This window comes from Rana temporaria, chromosome 8, assembly GCF_905171775.1.
Source record: "Rana temporaria chromosome 8, aRanTem1.1, whole genome shotgun sequence".
Lineage (NCBI taxonomy): Eukaryota > Metazoa > Chordata > Amphibia > Anura > Ranidae > Rana > Rana temporaria.
The window spans coordinates 166,318,610-166,340,237 of NC_053496.1; positions in this window are offsets into that span (position 1 = coordinate 166,318,610).

Consider the following 21,628-nt stretch of genomic DNA (forward strand, 5'->3'; position numbering starts at 1 on the left):
TATTTTTTTTTCTTTCAGTATATTAATTAAAGGCAACGGCTAGTCATAGAACATCTGCACAGACACCGTCTAATTTCAAAAGCATGCAGGTCCAGAAGCGGACCCCTCCACCCCACTGCAGGAAAGCCTTGTGGGAAAATATGGTCACTCTAGTGGCAGATGCTAGAGGGAGAATCCTAAAAGGTAGGTTAAATGGTCCTTCAAGACTAGATTTGAGTGGAGAGCAGATTTTGGGTAATGTTGGTTTGGGAACAAAGGGAAATTTTAAATTGCTGCATGATATTAAATTAGTCAATTTACAGTGATCTCCAGTAGAGCAGCGTTGGTGCGTACTGGTGAGTCAGCCATTGACTGCTCCAACAGTAAGATTTATAAAAAATTTATAAAATGCTGTTACTGTCAAGCTGTTGCCAGTAACAGAATCACCCATGTAACAAAACCCATAAAGCAGGAGTGTCCCAAATCCCAGAGTGCTGCTCAGGACTAAGGATGAGCTTGGGCGTGTTATTTGGATATACCGTATTTATCGGCATATAACACGCACAAGCTCACCATTGCCATGAATGCAGCCTCACACGTGCCATGAATGCAGCCTCACAGCCATGAATGCAGCCTTACCATTGCCATCAGTGCAGCCTGATTGATACCCATCTGCAGCCTCGGAGGGCAGAGGCAGGAGGGCGGGACGAGTGCCGACAGTTTACAAACAGGAGAATGTCTTTTTTACTCTGTGGCCTCTTTAATACAAAGTCCCGCCTCCTACGATAGACAGAACAGTCGTCCAATGGCATCCCAGAAGACGGGACTTCCAATACAGATGCTGCTGAGTAAACAGGAGATTCTCTTCATGTAATCTGACGGCGCTTGTCCTGCCCCCTCCAAGGCAGCGCAGATAAATACGGTATATATCTTTTGTGGCCCACAAACAATATATATATCCAAATCCCCAGGGGGGCCATATTAAATCAACAGGGGGGCCGGACTTTGGACATGCCTGCCATAAAGGGTCTCTGGAGATTCCCCCATTGATAAAACCCATGATAGATGCCCCCTTTGCCAAAACCCATGAAGTGTCTCTGGAGATGCCCCCTTTGACAAGATACCAATGGGGGGGAGACCCCCAGTGCATGAATATTACTCCTAGACCCCATGCACCCTATACAACTTTTGTTTGATTTCCTTTAGATTTACCAAAATGTAGTGCAAGGGCCTCCCTGATTGCATACAAATTTAAACTCTTTAAGCCGTGTACACACGATCGGTTTGTCCGATGAAAACAGACCGATGGACTGTGTTCATCGGACAAACCGATCATGTGTGGGCCCCATCGTTTTTTGTTTTTTTTTCCATCTGTAAAAAAAAATTAGAACATGTTTTAAATTTTTCCTATGGATAAAAAAACGATCGATCCATCGGACAAAAATCCACGCATGTTCAGAATCAAGTCGACGCATACTCGGAAGCATTGAACTTTTTTTTCGGCTCGTCGTAGTGTTGTACGTCACTGCGTTTTGGCTCAATCGGATTTTTGACTGATGGTGTATAGGCAAGACTGATGAAAGTCAGCTTCATCGGATATCCGACGAAAAAACCCATCAGATATCCGATTATGTGTACAGGGCTTAAAGGTTTGAAATCGTATTATATGACTTTGGTAAATCTACAGAAAATTGTATAGTGTGTATCCAGCTTTAGGAAAGAGGAGCATGCACAGCACCACAGTGCTAATCTGGACCATTAGCTGGAATCACCATCAGCCTTGCAACTATGAATGAGACACAGTTGACACCTTTTACCTTTGAACCTTTTATGGCTGTACACTGTAGTAGTAGTATAGTAACAAAAAATTCTTGCTGTACCCTCTGTTTTTCATTTTTTTGCAACTTTTGGTTTCCAGCACACCAGAAGACACTTCCTCCTGCTGGGGGAAAGAGAATCCCTTATTGTATTCAGTTCTTTAGTCGTGTAGCATCAGTTGCTGTGGTGTTTATATTGGTCTAAGCTGCCACAAAAATGTGATTTAGGCCCCTTTCACACGGGGCGGATCAGTAATGATCCGCCCCGTGAACCTCCGCTTGCTCAGCGGGGATCGCTCCGTTGATCCCCGCTGAGCTGGTGGATGACAGGGCGATCCCCGCACACTGTGCAGGGACCACCCTGTCTTTTCTCCGCTCTCCCCTATGGGGGGATCGGATGAACATGGATCGTCTGTCCGTGTTCATCCGATCCGCCAGACGGAAGGAAAAGTAGGTTTTTCCTCCGTCACACTTTGGCGGATCGGAGTGGGTCGGATGTCAGCGGGCATGTCACCGCTGACATCCGCGGCTCCATAGAGGAGCACGGAGTGCCCGTTCAGGTCCGCCTAAAAAACTGGCAGGCGGATCTGAACGGGCCGCTCGTGTGAAAGAGCCCTTAGTGTTTACCTTGCAGCACAGGTACTCAGAATTCAGTTCACACTAGGATTACAGTCTGCATGAGCAGATGCTTTATATGTTTGTGTTATGGAATATTGGTATACATTTTACATGCAGTTTATGGGGTAATACAGCCCAAATCCAAAAAAACAAGATAAAAAAAAAAAATATTTTCAGTGGGGCTTCCTCACACTGCAATGGTTAATTGCTGGTAGACGTTTTTAGAAGAGACTGTATTACTTATCTGACTCCTCGCTCCAGCAGGAGTTGGCACTGTTCTCTCTCTGAAGCTCTGTACTTGTGGGCAAAACCTTGGTGTCATCATGCACAGTGAAGGGCTATGTGTTGTACAGGGTGGAACCCTGCATTGACCCATGGCGGATACAGGAGTGCAACCATGGTCTGGAACAACTTAGGCCCTGGCGGGCTGTTCTAACTGATCAAGGGTGTCTACTGGAGTGAGAGGAAGGTAAGAAATACCTTCTCTACTACAACCCTCTAGACTTATTAAGCTTTCAACCCTTGCCGTTTGGGGAGGGGCCAGGCCCACTGCAAGAGTACTTTTTTATTTCCTAATACAGTTGAACCTCGTATTGCGAGCATAGTCCGTTCCAGGAGTATGTTCGTAATTCAAAGTACTCGCATATCAAAGCGAGTTTTCCCATTGAAGTCAATGGAAATGAAAATAATTTGTTCCGCATTGACTTCAATGGGATGCAATACTGAATGCGGCCAGAGGTGGGAGGGGGGGGTCAGAGAGCGCCAAAAATGCCTGAGGACACTTTGGCGCGTTTTATGCACCCCTGTACCTCAGGCCAAATGAGGTACTGCAGGCCAATGTTTGGCTTTTCTTAGCTCATGCCCCCCCACACCTCAGGCCAAATGAGGTACTGCAGGCCTATTTAGCTTGAATTCTGCTCATCTTGCAAGTCAACACTCGCAAACGGAGTCAGAATTAAAAAAAAAAACAGTTGCTCGCAAATCAAAACTCTCTCAAACCAAGTTCCAGGTTCCGCTGTATACGTTTTACATGGCCTGATATATACATTCAGGGTTCATGCATGACATTATTGCAGTGATACATTTGTTATGGTTATATAGGACATCCTTGTATAATGATAAAGAATCTGTAGCATCAGCAATAACTTACACTCTCATTACCGGTCATGCAGGTGTCATCTCACACAGCATAGTGGTTTGGTTCCAGTGGAAATCATATTTTGAAAAGTTAGTGGTCCAACCCTAGCGATTAAATATTGCTAATCTTTCATGTAAATTATATATATATATATATATATATATATATATATATATATTATATATATATATATATAATACAAAAGTTATTAGTTGATGACACCTTTTTAATAAGTAATCCTTCAGGACCGAAAGTTCCTCTTTCATGTTCATCGTAATATTGTTGTCCTGCGAAGTCCTCCTTCGAATTCAAAGGGCTGGGAGCTACTGGAGGGCTGTTACAGCGGAGTTCCACCTAAAAATGGAACTTCCGCTTAACCCACTCCTCGCCCCCTTACATGCCACATCTGGCATGTCATTTTTTTTGGGGGGGGGAGTGGGGGCTTCAGGAGAAGGGGACTTCCTGTCCCACTTCCTCCTTCCGCCGAGGGGCTGGTAAGGCGATTAGCTTAAAGCGGATGTTCCACCCCAAAAAAATATTAAAAGCCAGCAGCTACAAATACTGCAGCTGCTGACTTTTAATATAAGGACACTTACCTGTCCTGGAGTCCAGCGCCGTCCGCAGCAGAGCACGAGCGATCGCTCGTCACCCTGCTGCTCCCCCCTCCATCCACGCTGAGGGAACCAGGAAGTGAAGCGCTGCGGCTTCACTGCCCGGTTCCCTACGGCGCATGCGCGAGTCGCGCCGCGCCCGCCGATTGGCTCCCGCTGTGTGCTGGGAGCCGAGTGTTCCCAGCACACAACGGGGGGGGCGACGGGATGTGACGCAATGCCCGTCTTTTGCCTGTGAATGCCGGGCCGGAAGTGGGTGCAAATACCTGTCTTTAGACAGGTATCTGCACCCCCCTCCCCCTGAAAGGTGTCAAATGTGACACCGGAGGGGGGGAGGGTTCCGATCAGCGGGAGTTCACTTTAGGGTGGAGAACCGCTTTAATCGCCTTATTGCAGCCCCTCCCTGTAGGCGAGCGCCTGTCCTAGCGGACGGCGCCGTTTGCGCATGCGGTGCCCGGCCGTGAAGCCGAAAGCTGTCACTGCCGGGTGCCCACACTAGGAATGAAGAGGGGGGGGAGAGGAGCGGAGCCCTGGCCGGCGCGTCGATGGAGCCGTGGAGCAGGTAAGTGTCTGTTTATTAAAAGCCAGCAGCTACACTTTTTGTAGCTGCTGACTTTTAATAAACTTAAAAAAAGGCTGGAACACCCCTTTAAACTCTCTAGAACTTGTGCGGACTTGTAAAAATTCTCCTATTTGGTTTATGAATGATAAGTTCCTGTGCTGTTATCAGTAATTTTTTTTAAGCTGCGTCTGAGTACCACAGATCCATACTCTCCAGAAAATGGAGAAGAGGGGAGGAGTGCTGTAGTCTACCCTGTTTTCATCCTGATACTGAAAACCGAACCCAGAAAACATTGTCATTCTAGAACTTTTTAGAAATGCCAGCTAAACTTAAAGGAAAAAAAGCTCGGAAAAAAAATGCAGCCACTACATCTAAGGACAGGTAAGCAGCAATATATTATATTTCTGGTTTTGGGTTTTTATGCACTTTTAAAGTGGAGTTCCACCCATAAATATAGCATTACATCAGTAGTTTTAAAAAAAAATGTCATTAGTTCTTTACGAATTTTTTTTTTTTTTTTTTAGATGCCTTCAAAGTGTTGTTGCTAGGCAGAATAGTTAATCTTCCCTCTTCCTGCACCTAGGTGCTTAATGCTTCCTAACCTACACCGCACAGACTCCTGGGAATGTAGTGGGTGTAACTTTCCAGGAGTCTGTGCACTCCCCAGTCTCGAAGAATCATGTGACTTGGACAGTACAGGTGCTAAAACCTGATCTGACACTGCTTGTGCAGCACTGAGCATGTGCGAGTTTTGCAAGGCTGAAATCCAGGAAGTCATACAGTCTGGCTTCATGATGCCCACACTTAAGATGGCCCCAGTCAATTTCTATTTTATAAAGTGTCTAAATGCTGTAACAACCTAACAAAACGGACCTTAGTTTACAGACTAACTTTACTAGAATACATTAAGCTTGTGTATTACAGGAGTATTTATATTTAAAAAGTGAAATTGTGGCCGGAACTCCGCTTTAAGCTCAGAATAAAGAGAATTTCTCCTTCAGGAAGGACTAAAGCAGAATATTCAGATGCTGACTTTCTACTTTCAATAAAGAGATCAGGTCCTGCAAAACGTAATGGAAGCCTGCATGATCCTAAACAAAAAGTAAACGAGAATACCCGGAAGGAGTAAAGAGCTGCCACATCCCTAACAGCATGTAATGCATACTACCAGTTCCCCCTTGGGTCTTTTCAGGCAGCAAATTGACACTACTCTTTAACCACTTAAGACCCGGACCTTTAGGCAGCTAAAGGACCCGGCCAGTTTTTGCGATTCGGCACTGCGTTGCTTTAACAGACAATTGCGCGGTCGTGCGATGTGGCTCCCAAACAAAATCAGCGTCCTTTTTTTCCCACAAATAGAGCTTTCTTTTGGTGGTATTTGATCACCTCTGCGGTTTTTATTTTTTGCGCTATAAACAAAAATATAGCGACAATTTTGAAAAAAAAACAATATTTTTTACTTTTTGCTATAATAAATATCCCCAAAAAATATATAAAACATTTTTTTTCCCTCAGTTTAGGCTGATACTTATTTTTCTATTTTGGTAAAAAAAATCGCAATAAGCGTTTATCGGTTGGTTTGCGCAAAATTTATAGCGTTTACAAAATAGGGGATAGTTTTTTTGCATTTTTATTTTTTTTTATTTTTTTTACTACTAATGGCGGCGATCAGCGATTTTTTTTTTTTTTTTCGTGACTGCGACATTATGGCGGACACTTCGGACAATTTTGACACATTTTTGGGACCATTGTAATTTTCACAGCAAAAAATGCATTTAAAATGCATTGTTTATTGTGAAAATGACAGTTGCAGTTTGGGAGTTAACCACAAGGGGGCGCTGAAGGGCTTATGTATGACCTCATCTGTGTTTCTAACTGTAGAGGGGTGTGGCTGTAGGTGTGATGTCATTGATTGTGGTTCCCTATATAAGGGATCACACGATCGATGACGGCGCCACAGTGAAGAACGGGGAAGCTCTGTTTACACACACCTCTCCCCGTTCTTCAGCTCCGGGGACTGATCGCGGGACTCCAGCGGCGATCGGTGTCACGGAGCTTCGGACTGGGTCATGACCCACGGCTGGGCACTTAGAGAGGACGTACCTGTACGTTCTTGTGCCATTCTGCCGACAGTATATGTGCAGGAGGCGGCCCTTAAGTGGTTAAAAGAGTGTAAAACTTTATACATAATTAAAAGCAATCACAAATACCCTACATGCATGGTTCCATCATAATATATTATATCATCAATATCATAATATATTCACTGTACAAAAACATTAAGAAAATATTGTTGGTCATATGTTCATAGATATTTCTCATGCAATATCCAGATGGTGGTCCTGACGAGTTTCGATCGGAGAATATAAATCTTCTTCAGGGGCATGGCCGGATATTATCAAGTCAGTGTTTCTCAACCTTTATTCAGTCGAGGCAACCTTTTAAATTGTAGACAATCCCAAGGCACTCCATTCTAAAAAACAAAAAAAGAAACGATTCTATAAGCTTTACATAATGCAGCAACATCCACATGTAGGACACCCATCATTAGAAGTGATTTACTCTTCCAAAGCAAATACACTGGTACTGACTAGTATTCCGATGTTTCTCCTCCACCTCAATTTCTCTCCAGTCAGCTAACGTCACCCCAGTGCTGAGGAAGAGGGGCACAGGAGGGTCAAACAAGGATGCTGTGGAGACGACAGACATCCTCCTTATTAACTGACGATGTCATTGGTTGTTAGGATGTCAGGGCCAGATTCACATACAATTGCGGCCGTGTAACGTAACCTGTTTACGTTACACCGCCGCAAGTTTACAGTGTTAGTGCCCGATCCACAAAGCACTTACCTGTAAACTTGCGGCGGTGTATCGTAAACACGTCCGGCGCAAGCCCGCCCAATTCAAATGGGGCGGGTACCATTTAAATTAGGCGCGCTCCCGCGCCGGACGTACTGCGCATGCTCCGTTCGCAATTTTCCCGACGTGCTTTGCGCGAAATACGGCGGCGCGACGTGTTTGTAAATCGCGACGTGCGTAACGTACTTACGCCGGAAAAAAAAAATTCAAAAGCGACGCGGGAACGACGGGCATACTTTAACATGGTGGAGTAATTTTACACCATGTTAATAGCAGCCTTAACTTTGCGACGTGAAACTAAGACTTGTAACGACGGGAAAAACCTTTGTGTATCGCCGTAACTGCTAATTTGCATACCCGACGCTGGAATAAGACGCAAATTCCACCCAGCGGCGGCCGAGGTACTGCATCCTAAGATCCGACGGTGTAAGTCAATTACACCTGTCGGATCTAAGGGCTATCTATGCGTAACTGATTCTATGAATCAGTCGCATAGATACTCTGAGAGATACGACGGCGTTTCAGAGAAATGCCGTCGTATCTCTTCTGTGAATCTGGCCCTCAGTGTCTAGAAAATCATAATGGTGCATAATGAGAACCTATGGCTTTGTGTAACTAAAAGGCAGGATAGGTCCACCTACTGGCTTGTATACAATACAAAAGAAACATTAAAGCGTTGGTAAAGGAAATTTTATATACTTAACTCCACTGTGCAGTTCGTTTTGCACAGAGTGGCCCCCGATCCACGTCTTCTGGGGTCCCTCTGCGGCTGTCTCTGGTCCTCCCCGCAATTGCTCACCACAGTAATGTGAGAGAGCTTGTATGGTGGTCAGTAATTGCGGGCGCGCTCCCGTGATACAGCGAGCGGTCACTGTGTCACTTGACCCCGCCACCTCGGCGCGTCACTGGATGTGATTGACGGCAGTGCCAGCCAATGTCTGACCTGCCCTTAATCCATCCGCTCTAGCCAATCAGCGGCCAGGCTGAGCGGCGAAGAGGATCTTGGGACCGAGCGCGGGACTTTCGAGGGGTCAGGTAAGTATAACGGGGGCTCGGGGGGGGGGGGGGGGTCTTTAGCATCCAATGTTTTTTCACCTTAATGCATAGATTGCATTAAGGTGAAAACATTTTTTTCTTTACAACGCCTTTAACCACTTCCCGACCGCCGCATGTAGATATACGTCGGCAGAATGGCACATCAACGTACCTGTACGTCCCTGCCTAGACGTGGGTCGGGGGTCCGATCGGGACCCCCCCCGCTACACGCGGCGGTCTGGTTCCCCTCGGGAAGCGATCCGGGACGACGGCGCGGCTATTCGTTTATAGCCGCTCCGTCGCGATCGCTCCCCGGAGCTGAAGAACGGGGAGAGCCGTATGTAAACACTGCTTCCCCGTGCTTCACTATGGCGCTGCATCGATCGAGTGATCCCTTATATAGGGAGACTCGATCGATGACGTCACTCCCACAGCCACACCCCCCTACAGTTGTAAACACTCACAAAGTGAATCCTAACTCCTACAGCGCTCCCTTGTGGTTAACTCCCAAACTGCAACTGTCATTTTCACAATAAAGAATGCAATTTAAATGCAGTTTTTGCTGTGAAAATGACAATGGTCCCAAAAATGTGTCAAAATTGTCCGAAGTGTCCGCCATAATGTCGCAGTCACGAAAAAAATCGCTGGTCGCCGCCATTAGTAGTAAAAAAAATAAAAATGCAATAAAACTATCCCCTATTTTGTAAACGCTATAAATTTTGCGCAAACCAACCGATAAACGATTATTGCGTTTTTTTTTTTTTTTTTTTTACCAAAAATAGGTCGAAGAATACGTATCGGCCTAAACTGAGGGGAAAAAAAAATTATATATGTTTTTGGGGGATATTTATTATAGAAAAAAGTAAAAAATATTGAATTTTTTTCAAAATTGTCGCTCTATTTTTGTTTATAGCGCAAAAACTAAAAACCGCAGATGTGATCAAATACCACCAAAAGAAAGCTCTATTTGTGGGGGAAAAAAGGATGCCAATTTTGTTTGGGAGCCACGTCGCATGAGCGCGCAATTGTCTGTTAAAGCGACGCAGTGCCGAATTGTAAAAACGCCTTTGGGCATTTAGCAGCATATTGGTCCGGGGCTTAAGTTGTTAAGGACCGCCCAGCACAATATGGTAAGCCATCTCAAAAATTAGACAAAACAATTACTACACAAAAAGAAGTGTATTGCATATACATGTACATTATTATAAAAAAAAATTGCGCTAGGTGTGTGGTGAACAAAAGCAAAATATTGAAATAAATCCGTGATAGAAGTCCTGCAGCTAAACACTATAACCCTGATATGGGACAAGACAAAGAATAGACAATGGAAAGTGTAGCGCTGGATAATAAATTGTGAAAAAGATTATGATACAGAAGTAATAAAATTACGATAAAGCAATGTCCATAAACATGATGTTCTTAACCTCCTGAGACCCGCGCTATATTCGAATGACGGCTACGGATAATAAAAAGTAATAATTCTATCCCCTATTTTGTAGGCGCTATGGGCCAGATTCACAGTGGAGATACGACGGCGTATCTGCTGATACGCCGTCGTATCTCTGTTTCTATCTATGCGACTGATTCATAGAAGCGTATTGCTGTCTAAAGTATGGCCGTTGTTCCCGCGTCGAAATTTAAAAATCAACGTCGTTTGCGTAAGCCGTCCGGGAATACGGAATTACACAATGCGCGTCGCCGTTCGAAAAAATTACATCACGGCGCGCAATGCACGACGGGAGTTCGGAAACGGAGCATGCGCGGTAGGTCCGGCGCGGGAGCGCGCCTAATTTAAATGGCACACGCCCATTTAAATTGGCCCGCCTTGCGCCGGAGGCCGCCGGCGTAGGTTTTCATCGCAAGTGCTTGGTGAATCAGGCACTTGCGATGAAAAATTGCGGCGGTGTAACGTATCTACGATATGTTACGCCGCCGCTCTTCTATGTGAATCTGGCCCTATAACTTTTGCGCTTATTGCGATTATTTTTTTTTTTTTTTTTTTTTTTTTTTTTTCAAAAATATGTAGAAGAATACGTATCGGCCTAAACCTGAGAAAAAAAAAATTATTTTTAAATTGGCATATTTATTATAGCAACAAGTAAAAAATATTGTATTTTTTTTTCAAAATTGTCGCTCTTTTTTGTTTATAGCGCAAAAAATAAAAACCGCACAGGCGACCAAATACCACCAAAAGAAAGCTCTACTTGTGGGGAAAAAAGGACGTTAATTTTGTTAGGGAGCCACGTCGCACAACCGCGCAATTGTCAGTTAAAGCGACGCAGTGCCGGAAGCTGAAATTTCACCTGGGCAGGAGAGGGGGTATATGTGCCCAGTAAGCAAGTGGTTAATAGACATATGTGACTGTCCAGTGAAACACAACACTGTAGAAACATGAGTGAAGTCAATCAGATCTTGTGCTGCCCACCACCTCTGGTAAAAGTGAAGGCTTACCGAAAAGCCAGCGACCACCCTTGCCTCTTCTCTCTCCTCTTCCTTTTTCATCTCGTCTTCCTCTGTCCCTCTTCTCTTACTTTTTTCCCTCTCCCTCTTCTCACAAAAGTCAGTACACCCCTCACATTTTTGTAAATATTTTATTCTATCTTTTCATGTGACAGCACTGAAGAAATTACACTTTGCTTCAATGTAAAGTAGTGAGTGTACAGCTTGTATAACAATGTAAATTTGCACGTCCCCTCCAAAATAACTCAACACACAGCCATTAATGTCTAAACCCCTGGCAACAAAAGTGAGTACACCCCTAAGTGAAAATGTTCAAATTGGGCCCAAAGTGTCAATATTTTGTGTGGCCACCATTATTTTCCAGCACTGCCTTAACCCTCTTGGGCTTGGAGGTCACCAGAGCTTCACAGGTTGCCACTGGAGTCCTCTTCCCCTCCTCCATGATGACATCACAGAGCTGGTGGATGTTAGAGACCTTCCACTCCTCCACCTTCCGTTTGAGAATGCCCTACAGATGCTTAATAGAGTTTAGGTCTGGAGACATGCTTGGCCAGTCCATCACCTTTACCCTCAGCTTCTTCAGCAAGGCAGTGGTCTTCTTGGAGGTGTTTGGGGGTCATTATCATGTTGGAATACCGCCCTGTGGCTCAGTCTCCAAAGTGAGGAGATCATGCTCTGCTTCAGTATGTCACAGTACATGTTGGCATTCATGGTTCCCTCAATGAACTGTAGCTTCCCAGTGCCGGCAGCACTCATGCAGCCCCAGACCATGACACTCCCACCACCATGCTTGACTGTAGGCAAGACACACTTGTCTTTGTACTCCTCACCTGGTTGCCGCCACACACGCTTGTCACTATCTGAACCAAATAAGTTTATCTTGGTCTCATCAGACCACAGGTTCCAGTAATCCATGTCCTTAGTCTGCTTGTCTTCAGCAAACTGTTTGCAGGCTTTCTTGTGCATCATCTTTAGAAGAGGCTTCCTTCTGGGAGGACAGCCATGCAGACCAATTTCATGCAGTGTGCGGTGTATGGTCTGAGCAATGACAGGCTGCCCCCTTCAACCATTGCCGCAATGCTGGCAGCACTCCAGATGCTTTGGAACTACATTTCCCATGAACTACAGTGCATGAGCATCCGAAGCATCTGGGGTTCCAAGGTTCGCCATCACTGGCCTATGCCATCTTTATGTAGAGCAACAATATTTTTTTTCAGATCCTCAGTTCTTTGTCATGAGGTGCCATGTTGAACTTCCAGTGACCAGTATGAGAGAGTGAGAGCGATAACACCAAATTTAACACACCTGCTCCCCATTCACACCTGATGCCTAGTACACACGTTCGGTTTTCCCTGTCGAGAAAACTGCCGTGTTTTCCTTTGGCCGGGAAAATATGCTCCTTTAGTAGTTTTCTCGACAGAAAATCTGCGGTTTAAAAAAAGAGAACATGGTTTTCTTTTTTTCTTGCCGCGGATCGGTGTGTTTTTTTTTCCCCCGCAGTTTTCCTATGAGGGAAATAGGAGCATATACACGGCCGGTTTTCCCGACCAAAGCTCTCCTGGCAGTTTTCCTGTCAGGACCGAGCCGGTTCTCGGTTTTCCCGGCGGTCTTTTGACCATCGGGAAAACCAATCATATGTACTAGGCATTAGGGCTTGTAACACTAACAGGTCACATGACACCGGGGAGGCAAAATCGCTAATGGGGCCCAATTTGGACGTTTTCACTTAGGGGTGTACTCACTTTTGTTGCCACCGGTTTAGACATTAAAGCGGAGGTTCACCCATACCTTACACATTTTCCCCTTAGAGTGATGCTCGTTTTCTCTAGGGGAATCGGCTATTTGTTTTAAAATATGATCCGTACTTACCCGTTTACGAGATGCATCTTCTCCGCCACTTCCGGGTATGGGCTGCGGGAATGGGCGTTCCTTCTTGATTGACAGTCTTCCGAGAGGCTTCCGACGGTCGCATCCATCGCGTCACGATTTTCCGAAATAAGCCGAACGTCGGTGCGCAGGCGCAGTATAGAGCCGCACCGACGTTCGGCTTCTTTCGGCTACTAGTGACGCGATGGATGCGACCGTCGGAAGCCTCTCGGAAGACTGTCAATCAAGAAGGAACGCCCGCTCCCAAAGACCCATACCCGGAAGCGACGGAAGAAGATGCATCTCGAAAACGGGTAAGTACGGATCATATTTTAATACAAATTGCCGATTCCCCTAGACAAAACGAGCAGGAATCTAAGGGAAAAAAAAAAGGAAATGGTTGAACTCCCGCTTTAATGGCTGTGTGTTAAGTTATTTTGAGGGGACAGCAAATGTACACTGTTGTACAAGCTGTACACTCACTACTTTACATTGTAGAAAAGACATAATAAAATGGTTACAAAAATGTGTGGGGTGTACTCACTTTTGTGAGAAACTGTAGCTGTCATCATGAAGAAATAACATTTAGTGCCAGATTCTCGTAGTTTGGCGTAACTTTGTGCGGGCGTAACGTAACCTATTTACGTTACGCCTCCGCAACTTAGACGGGCAAGTGCTGTATTCTCAAAGCACTTGCTCCGTAAGTTGCGGCGGCGTAGCGTAAATAGGCCTGGCGTAAGCCCGCTTAATTCAAATTTGGAACAGAGGGGCGTGTTTTATGTAAATGTTCTGTGACCCGACGTGATTGACGTTTTTCACGAGCGGCACATACCTGTGTGCATTGCTCCTAATACGCCGCAAGGACGTATTGGTTTTGACGTGAACGTAAATTACGTCCAGCCCCATTCACGGACGAGTTACACAAACGACGTAAAATTTTCAAGTTTTGTCGCGGGAACGACAGCCATACTTAAAGGGGTGGTTCACCCTAAAAACTACTTTTTTTTTTTTTATTAGACTGGCCCCCCACATTACAATACGATTAAGGCTATTATTTTTTTTTTATGCTGTACATACCTTTGTACAGCATATTCACCCGTTGCTTCGGGGTTGCGAGTCCCGCGGGAGTGGGCGTTCCTCACATGTCTGTGATTGACATTTTGACCAAAAACGAGCTCCCCCCGTCGCGTAAGCCACGTCACGGTTTGCAAAAGGAGCCGAACGGCGAGTCGGCGCTATACTGCGCATGCACAATGCCGTTCGGCTCCTTTCGCCAATCGTGACGCGGCTTACGCGACGGGGGGGAGCTCGTTTTTGGTCAAAATGTCAATCATAGACATGTTAGGAACGCACACTCCCGCGGGACTCGCAACCCCGAAGCAACGGGTGAATATGCTGTACAAAGGTATGTACAGCATCAAAAAAAATAATAGCCTTAATGGTATTGTAATGTGGGGGGCCAGTCTAATAAAAAAAAAAGTAGTTTTTAGGGTGAACCACCCCTTTAACATTGGTACGCGGCACTTACGCCACCATATAGCAGGGGTAACTTTACACTGGGAAAAAACCTAACGTAAACGGCGTATCTGTACTGCGTCGGCCGGGCGTACGTTCGTGAATTCGCGTATCTAGCTGATTTACATATTTCGACGCGTAAATCAGCATACACGCCCCCTAGCGGCCAGCGTAAATATGCAGTTACGATCCGACGGCGTTAAGAGACTTACGCCGGTCGGATCTAATAGAAATCTATGCGTAACTGATTCTAAGAATCAGGCGCATAGATACGACCGGCCAGACTCGGAGATACGACGGCGTATCTGGAGATACGCCGTCGTATCTCTTTTGAGAATCTGGGCCTTAGTTGATATTCCGAGCAATTACAGTAATAACTTACTTCCTGGAAGCATTACAAATAACAATAAATTACTTGTTGCCTGGACTTGTCCTTTACAGAGCAAGTTCACGTTGTCTAAAGAAGGTGTGGAAGGAGGAGGATTATAGTAGTCAAGGCGAAGCCTGAGAGAAACAAATAAGCAAGCACCCGAAGAAAATAGACCGTTTTCTCCATTACAGTCTTGGGTCTAAGTAGTTTTGTAGCAACGGAGATGAAGAGAACTGAAGATCAAGAAACTGGAACAGAGAGGGTCATCAGTTGTGAGGTGGGTTTTTTATTTTTTTTACCTTCTGTTAATATCTTAGGCCCAGATTCTCAAAGGCGTTACGACGGCGCAACACCATTTGCGCCGTCGTAAATCCTAATCTGGCCCCGGGTATCTATGCGACTGATTCTTAGAATCCGTTACGCATAGATACCCATTAGATCTGACAGGCTCTTACGCTGTCAGATCTTAAATGCAATTTTGTTTCCCGCCGCTAGGTGTCGCGGACGTCGTTTTCCCCCGTCGCTTATGTAAATTAGTTAATTACGGCGATTCCCGAACGTACGCGCGCTCGACGCAGAGAATTTACGTCGTTTCCGTAGCCTTTCCGACGCGTAAAGTTGCCCCTGGGTCTATGAGGCGCAGCCAATGTTAAGTATGGCCGTCGTTCCCGCGTCGAAATTTCAAAAATCGACGTCGTTTGCGTAAGACGTCCGTGAATGGCGCTGGACGGCCATTTACGTTAACGTCTAAGCAAATGACGTCGGTGCGACGTCATTTAGCGCAATGCACGTCGGGTAATTTACCCGACGGAGCATGCGCAGTACGCTCGGCGCGGGAGCGCGCCTAATTTAAATGGTGCCCGCCCCATTTGAATTGGGCGGGCTTGCGCCGAGCGATTTAACGATACACCGCCGCAAGTTTACAGGTAAGTGTTCTGAGAATCAGGCACTAACGTTGTAAACCTGCGGCGGTGTAACGTAAATCTCATACGTTACGCTGCCCAGGAGCAACGTAATTGTATGAGAATCTGGGCCTTAGTGGCTATCCTAACTACCTTTGTTCAGGGACGAATACTCAGAGCACAAGCAGTCTGCATTCTGGGTATTGGAGCTTGGCCACATACTGCCCTAAACAGATGTACACCTACCTGCACCTTCCAGCCACAGCAGCTGTCGGCCTCCCACAGAGTCTGACAGGCTGCCGGTGACTTGTCGGTATGGTTCCCCTATCCAGATGGTTCCTGTAAGGACTGCGCAGGTGCAATTCTTGCCGACGGAAATCTCCGAACCTCGGCCGGCATCCAGGCTCATTCCTTAACATCCCCGTGGATTGGAGGATGTTAAAAAAAGAGCCAGGAGGCCGAGCGAAGCGAGGACGTGAGGCCGACTGGCCACTTTCCTCAAATTCCACGTCGCCCTGGATGCCGGCCGAGGTTCGGAGATTTCCATCAGCAAGGATTGCGCCTGCGCAGTCCTTACAGGAACCATCTCGTTAGCCGGAACCATATCGGCAGATCACCGGCAGCAGGGTTGGAAGGTGTTCCTTTGCCCTCCAACCTCAGCTAAACACTGGAGCCTCATGCATCGGGGCTAAGTGCCCTAAGTGTATGAGGCTATGGAGGCTAGCTTGAGAATGGAGAGCTACTAAACAACATTTTTTACTAAGTTCACGGGCAAAATAATAAAATCATTTTTATATCATCTAAAATTTGCCATGGGACTTTGGTTTCCCCTCCTGGAATAGCAATGCCTGCTGGTACTCAGTGGCGGTGTGTCCATTTTTTTACAAATAAATATGTGAAAACTGTGGTGTGCATTTGTATACAGCCCCCTCTACTCTGATACCCCTAACTAAAATCTAGTGCAACCAATTACCTTCAGAAGTCATCTAATTTAGTCCACCTGTGTGTAATTCAATCTCAGTATAAATACAGCTGTTCTGTGAAGCCCTCAGTGGTTTGTTGGAGAACCTTCCTGATCAAACAGCATCATTAAGGCCAAGGAACGCACCAGACAGGTCAGGGATGAAGTTGTGGAGCAGTTTAAAGCAGGGTTTGGTTATAAAGAAAATATCCCAAGCTTTGAACATTTCACAGAACACTGTTCAATCCATAATCCGAAAATAGAAAAAGTATGGCACAACTGCAAACCTACCAAGACATGGCCGCCCACCTAAACTGACAGGCCAGGCAAGGAAAACATTAATCAGAAAAGCAGCCAAGAGGCCCATGGTAACTCTGGAGGAGCTGCAGAGATCCACAGCTCAGGTGGGAGAATCTGTCCACAGGACAACTATTAGTGGTCACTCCACAAATCTGCCCTTTATGGAAGAGTGGCAAGAAAAAAAACATTGTGGAAAGAAAGACATAAGAAGTCCTGTTTGCAGTTTGTGAGAATCCATGTGGGGGACACAGCAAACATGTGGAAGAAGGTGCTCTGGTTAGAGGAGACCAAAATTGTACTTTTTGGCCTAAAAGCAAAACGCTATGTGTGGCAGAAAACTAACACTGCACATCTCCACCGTGAAACATGATGGTGGCAGCATCATGTTGTAGGGATTATTTTCTTCAGCAAGGACAGGGAAGCTGGTCAGAGATGATGGGACCATGGATGGAGCCAAATACAGGGCAATCTTGGAAGAAAACCCGTTAGAGTCAACAAAAGACTTGAGACTGGGGTGGAGGTTCTACTTTCAGCAGGACAACAACCCTAAACATACAGCTTGTGTTACAATGGAATGGTTTAGATCAAAGCATATTCATGTGTTAGAATGGCCCAGTCAAAGTCCAGACCTAAATCCAATTGAGAATCTGTGGCAAGGCTTGAAAATTGCTGTTCACAGAGGCTCTCCATCCAATCTGACAGAGCTTAAAGCGGTGGTTCACCCTAAAAACGACATTTTCTTATTCCACTGCCCCCCCACATTACAATTCGATTAAGGCTCTTATTATTTTTTCCATGCTGTACATACCTTAGTACAGCATATTCACCCGTGCATCCGGGTTGCGAGTCCCGCGGGAGTGGGCGTTCCTCACATGTGTTTGATTGACATTTTGCCCAAAAACAAGCTCCCCTTGTCGCGTAAGCCGCGTAACGATTGGCGAAAGGAGCCGAACGGCGATGCGCATGCGCAGTATAGCGCCGACTCGCCGTTCGGCTCCTTTCGCCAACCGTGACGTGGCTTACGCAACGGGGGGGAGCTCGTTTTTGGGCAAAATGTCAATCAAACACATGTGAGGAACGCCCACTCCCGCGGGACTCGCAACCCAGATGCAGGGGTGAATATGCTGTACTAAGGTATGTACAGCATGGAAAAAATAAGAGCCTTAAAGCGGTGGTTCACCCTGCAGAACAACATACAATTCGGCATTGTAGCGCGAGCTACAGTATGCCGGTCTTAATTTTTTTATCGCCGTACTCACAGTGTAATCGTACATAGAAGATTCCGACTGCCCACGGGGAATGGGCGTTCCAATCCAGATGGAAGGTGATTGACGGCCGGCTCTGGCACGTCACGCTCCCCGAAGACAGCCGGAGTAGGTCTCGGCTCTTCACGGCGCCTACGCACAGACTATGCGCAGGCGCCGTGAAGAGCCAAGCCTATTTCGGCTATTTCCGGAGAAGCGTGACGCGCCAGAGCCGGCCGTCAATCACCTTCCGTCTGGATTGGAACGCCCATTCCCCGTGGGCAGTCGGAATCTACTATGTACGATTACACTGTGAGTACGGCGATAAAAAAATTAAGACCGGCATACTGTAGCTCGCGCTACAATGCCGAATTTTAGGCTAGAAGAAAAAAAAAATATATTTTATTTTATAGGGTGAACCCCCGCTTTAATCGAATTGTAATGTGGGGGGGCAGTGGAATAAGAAAATGTTGTTTTTAGGGTGAACCACCGCTTTAAGCTATTTTGCGAAAAATGGGCAAAAATCTCACTCTCTAGATGTGCAAAGCTGGTAGAGACATCCCCAAAAAAAGACTTGCAGCTGTAATTGCAGTGAAAGGAGGTTCTACAAAGTATTGACTCCGGGGAGCTGAATACAAATGCATGCCACACTTTTCACATATTATTTTGTAAAAACAAGTTGAAAACCATTTATCATTTTCCTTCCACTTTACAATTAGGTGCCACCTTTGGGTTTGAGCTTGAGCTACCTGAGCCATTAATTCGGTTGGCCTAAGTTCACTCACTGGCTTGTTAGTGTCAGGAATGGCAAACCCTGCCAATTCAGACTCAGTCCCACTGTCCTCATCCGAGAAACTCATCTCTGCATGAACAGCTCGGGCCACCACTTTCTCTCAGTTTCCAGTAATAGAAACCCACTTCCCTGGTCCTTTGGCTTTTCTCTTCCAATAGAGCAGTGGCGGCTGGTGCTCAAAATTTTTGGGGGGGGCGCAAAAGAAAAAAAAAAAACAATTGCAGCGTCACTGTGCCCATCAAATGCAGCCACTGGGCCCATCAATTGTCACCACTGTGCCATGCCATCAAACGCAGCCACTGTGCCGTGCCATCAAAGGCAGCCACTGTGCCATCAATTGTCACCACTGTGCCATGCCATCAAATGCAGCCACTCTGCCATCAATTGTCACCACTGTGCCATGCCATCAAACGCAGCCACTCTGCCATCAATTGTCACCACTGTGCCATGCCATCAAACGCAGCCACTGTGCCTTGCCATCAAACGCAGCCACTGTGCCATCAATTGTCACCACTGTGCCATGCCATCAAATGCAGTCACTGTGCCATCAATTGTCACCACTGTGCCATGCCATCAAACGCAGCCACTGTGCCATCAATTGTCACCACTGTGCCATGCCATCAAACGCAGCCACTCTGCCATCAATTGTCACCACTATGCCATGCCATCAAACGCAGCCACTGTGCCATGCCATCAAACGCAGCCACTGTGCCATCAATTGTCACCACTGTGCCATGCCATCAAACGCAGCCACTGTGCCATCAATTGTCACCACTGTGCCATGCCATCAAACGCAGCCACTCTGCCATCAATTGTCACCACTGTGCCATGCCATCAAACGCAGCCACTGTGCCATGCCATCAAACGCAGCCACTGTGCCATCAATTGTCACCACTGTGCCATGCCATCAAACACAGCCACTGTGCCATGCCATCAAACGCAGCCACTGTGCCAATTGTCGTCACTGTGCCAATTGATGCCACTGTGCCCTTTAATTGTCGCCACTGTGTCCATTGATGCCGCTGGCTCTGATAGGCACTTCCACACAGCCAACCAGCTGCCGTTATTCAGGTGGCCGGCGTTCACCATCCGGCCATCTGAATAGTGGGCGGCAGCGGCGAAGATACATGGATTCATGCATTGCATGACGAGCTTGGTCAGCATCTTTGGGATCAATACCCTTGAGGATAATTTGATGCAGCATTCTGATATGTACTTAGACAGGCTCTCCCCCTTCAAATTTTCGCTCTTATTTTCGAATTTCAAATTTTTATGAATCATCGAAATACCGAATACCGCAGCTAAATGAATGGAACGTAAGGAATTCAAATTTTTACAAATTTAAAATGTATTCAAAATAAAGCATTTCGATCATAACGAATGATCCTAAAAACAAAAAAAAAAACACAAAAACGAATGAAATTAAAACAAACTACCGTATTTATCGAGGTATTGCGCACTCCGGCGTATAGCGCGCACCCCTAAAGTGGACCCGACATTCCTGTAAAAAAAGATTTTAGTACTTACAGTTTTGGTGTCTTGCGCAGCGTCCATCGGCGGCCTCGTCGGGTCCAGCGTCCGTCTGTGGCTTCGGGTGTCCTCTTCGTCGGGTCCGGCGTCCTTCTGCGGCGTCCTCCCTGCTCAATTACCGCTCCGAGTTTGAATACTGCGCCGGCATATACCGAGCGCAGTACACTCGTGTATAGTCGGGCAGGCTCGGCTACTCTCGCGCTCACGTCCTGGACGTACAGGACGTGAGCGCGAGAGTAGCCGAGCCTGCGCGACTATACACGAGTGTACTGCGCTCGGTATATGCCGGCGCAGTATTCAAACTCGGCGCGGGAAATCGGGTATCGGCGTATATCGCGCACCCACGATTTTGCCCTGTTTTTCAGGGCAAAAAAGTGCACGGTATACGCCGATAAATACGGTATTTTTTTCGGTAGTGCCCATGTCTAGTTTTATTAAACAGATATCTAATTTTTTGTTCTAAACAAAAATTTAGTGTGCCTTTTTTTTATTATTTTATTTTATATTATGCTATTAAAAATTATTTTATATATTTTTTTACTTCCTGTTCTTTATAATATAAACAATAAAGCTGCCATGAAACTGAACCTATCCAGAGCCGATTCATTGCTAAACAAGATAATCAACGCACAAATATGTTTGTAAGAATCAGGAAGTTAATAATTGACGGTTTCGAAGTTGACAACAAATGTGACATTGTGTCTGCGTGCCTAGCAGCGCTAACGTCATTTTACCAGTTAACCACTTCAGCCCCGGAAGGTTTTACTTACTTCCTGACCAGGCCATTTTTTGCGATACGGCTCTGCGTCGCTTTAACTGACAATTGTGCGGAAATGCGACACTGTACCCAAATTAAATGAATGCCTTTTTTTCCCACAAATAGAGCTTTCTTTTGGTGGTATTTGATCACCTCTGCGTTTTTAATTTTTTGTGCTATAAACAAAAGAAGACCGACAATAATATAATGCATATCCCAAAAAAATGTAAAAAATCAAATTTATTCATCAATTTAGGCCAATATGTATTCTGCTACATATTTTTGTTTAAACAAAATCCCAATAAGCATAT